Below are 3,302 nucleotides of genomic sequence, written 5' to 3'. Positions count from 1 at the left end.
TGGTTTAGGGAGTGTTAGGAATGGTTGGATTCGATGACCCAGTGGGTCCCTTCCAACCTGGTGATTCTATGATTTTATGACTCTATGATCAGGGGGCAAAAGAGGGGTCAGGGGAAGAATGAGGGTGTCAAAAGGGGACACGGTTGACATCCCCCCACCCCCAAACCCCTCCCGGGTCTCTTCAGACTGTCCCCATCCAGAAATTCCCCCCTCAAGACCCTCATGCACAAAGACCCCTCCCAGTCCATCACCCTCCCAGCATCCCCCACCATACCTGGCTGTGGGGTCCCCCCCACTCCCCCTCCCGTGCCCCCCGGTATTCCAGTTGCCCCCCTCCCCCCGCAGGACCAGGGCACCATGCAGGACAGGGCTGAGAGCAGCGGCCACCAGTCCCAGGGGGGCGGCTGGGGGGCATGAGGGGGGCATTGGCGCAATGGGGGGATATGGGAGGTCGTTGGGGACATAGGGAGGTATTGAGGATATGGGGAGGGACATGGGGGGCACAGAGGGGTCATTTGGGATGGGGGAGTAATTGGGGGTACGTGGAGGACATTGGGCTACATAGGGGGCACAGGAGGTCGTGGGGGGACATGAGGGGCAATGGGATGAGATTGGGGAGTAATTTGGGGACATGGAGGGGGTACTGGGAGGATATGGGTGCATTGGAGCATCGGGGGGTCATTGGGGGATATGGAGGGGACATGGGAAGGCACGGGGAGGACATGTGGGGGACATAAAGGGGCACAGGGGTGCATTGGGGGATATGGGGGGGCACTGGATGGAAGGGGGTCATTGGAGATATGGGGGACATGGAGGGACATGAGGGTCGTATGGGGGGCACTGGGTAGACGGAGGGCATGGGTGAGATTGGGGAGGTCATTGGGGGGACACGGGCGCACAGCGGGGCGGCATTGGGGTATGGGGGGGGCACTGAGTGGACATAGAGGACATTGGGGGGCAGCATGGTGGGACACAGTGCCACTGGAGGGACGTGCGGGGCACTTGGTGGAGGTTAGTGGAGTTATCAGGTCCAGTATTGCTATCCCCGTCACATGAAGTCTCTATTAGCTGAGTTAAGGAATTACTCTTCGATGCACTCCAGGAGTCTCCTGGGTTGCCTACAGCTGCTGTGCTGCTTTTCCAGCAGATGTCATAGAATCACAGAATCGCAGAATCATAGAAGAGTTTGGCTTGGAAGGGACCTTAATGATCACCTCGTTCAGACCAGTGTCCTCCCACCGCTTGTCCTAGGCTAGCCTGGTGTTATCCCCCTCCCCTTCCCATCCCGTTTCAAGCCCTGTCTACGAGCCCTGCACGCTCCGGGGCAAAGACCCTCCTCCCCCTGTGAGAAAGGTGGCTCCCATCCCATACTTGTCGTCCTGGTGCCGTCTGGGCCATCCCAGGGTGGAGAATCCCAAAGCTGTTGCGCTGACACCAGCCACGGAGCCGTGTATTAATGGACTGGACCCGTCTGAGCCTTCCAATGTCACCACCCGGAACTGGAAGGAGGGAAGAAACAATCCCTCGGGCCCAGCTTCCCTCACCAGCCGCCCCAAGGCCCTAAAATCTCTTTCAATCCCCCCTGGGCTTCGTCCTGGGCTTCACCCCCTCCCAGACGGAGCAGCAGGAACGGGTGCCGGTCTGTCCCCCCCCAGGTTGGGAAGGATCCTGGCAACATCCCTTCCCCGGGCTCCTGGGAGGCAGCAGACTTCCCTGGGAGTGGGGTCTGCTCGACACCTCGGAGCCTCTGTCCCCCCCTCGGTGGACTCGCTTCCACTCACTCCTTCCTTTTGAGGCCTCGCCTACAACCCGATGGGGGGAGGCACCGGATCCCTTGGATCCTGGGCTTTTTCCTGGGGCTGATTCTGCTCCTGTGTCTCGGGGCTCAGGGGGTGGTTCCCCCAGTCTCTCTCTAGCTCACTGCCCCTGATGCTCCTCAGCCTCTCTGCTTCCTCCTCCAGCTCTGCTACGAGGCTGAGGAGGAGAGTCCACCTGCTCACCCCTTCTGCAGCCATTGCCCTTGCTGTACTCTGTTTCCATGCAAGCTGCTGGCACTCCATGGCCCCTCGGATCAATAACTGCCCCCCTCGGATCAATAACTGCCACGCTTGGATCAATAACTGCCCCCTGGGATCAATAACTACCCATTTTGGATCAATAACTGTCCCCCCTGGACCAATAATTGCCCTCTGGGATCAATAAATGCCCCCTTGGATCAATAACTGTCCCTCTTGGGTCATTAACTGCCCTCTGGGATCAATAACTGCCCTCTGGGATCGATAAATTCCCCCTTGGACCGATAACTGCTTTCTCTGATCAATAACTTCCCTCCCGCATGGATAACTGCCCCCCCCCGCCTCGAAAGCTGTGGCAAAAGGGCGGGGCCATGCAGCGAGAGGGGGGGGCAGTGCTGGCCCCGCCCCCTCACAGCACCTCATCCAACCGCACCCACTGCTGGCACTGGCCCCGCCCCCTCCCGAGCCCTTCAGTCAAACCCTGTCTTCTCGCTTCAGCCCCGCCCCTTCCTGGCACAGGCCCCGCCCACTTAGAGGCCCTCCCACAGGCTCCCCCATTCCCCCCATGCCCCCCTCAACCTCTGCCCCCCGATGTGACTCCCCCATGCACCCTAGTGCCTCTCAATGACCCCCAGTGTCCCCATGTCCCCCCATGCAACCCTTTGTCCCCAACACCCCACCATGTTCCCAATGACCCCCCTGTGCCCCCCCTGCCATTTTGCCCCGACTCCTCCTTTGCCCCCTGACCTCCCCCTTCACCCACCATTTCCCCACAGTTCTGCCCTCCAGAGCCCTCGGTTGCTCCCTTATCCCCCTCTTACCCCCCATGTGCCCCCCGAGACCCCCCAGTGACCCCACAAAGCCGGGATCGAGCGCTGTTGCCCCACCAAGGTAGGTGACACTGGGCAGGAAAGGAGCTAAAAGAGGTTTTTTGCATCCCTCCTCCCCACCCCCCGGTTCTTACGCCCTATTTTGTGCACTAGAGCCCCCCAGAAGGGCTTGGTGCCCTACGAGGAGGAGGAATTGGGGGGATCCCTGGTTGCACCCCCGGCTGAGCCTTTTTTGTGGGGGCACTGACCCCCTGAGGATGTGGTGAGAGGTGGGGGGGCAAAGGGGAAGAGGAGGGGTCAAAAAGGGGGGGTCATGTGGGGGCCCCTCAGAAAGAGACTGGGAGAGTGCTGGGGAGGAGGTGATGGCATTCTCGGTCTCCTATGGATGGCTCTGTCCTCCCACCCTCCTACCTCAGCAGCCCCCCCACTTTTCACAGGGTGAGAAAAGACTCAACTT

The sequence above is a fragment of the Cuculus canorus genome, unplaced genomic scaffold, assembly GCF_017976375.1.
Source record: "Cuculus canorus isolate bCucCan1 unplaced genomic scaffold, bCucCan1.pri scaffold_120_arrow_ctg1, whole genome shotgun sequence".
Classification (NCBI taxonomy): Eukaryota; Metazoa; Chordata; class Aves; order Cuculiformes; family Cuculidae; genus Cuculus; species Cuculus canorus.
This window is presented reverse-complemented; position numbering follows the sequence as displayed.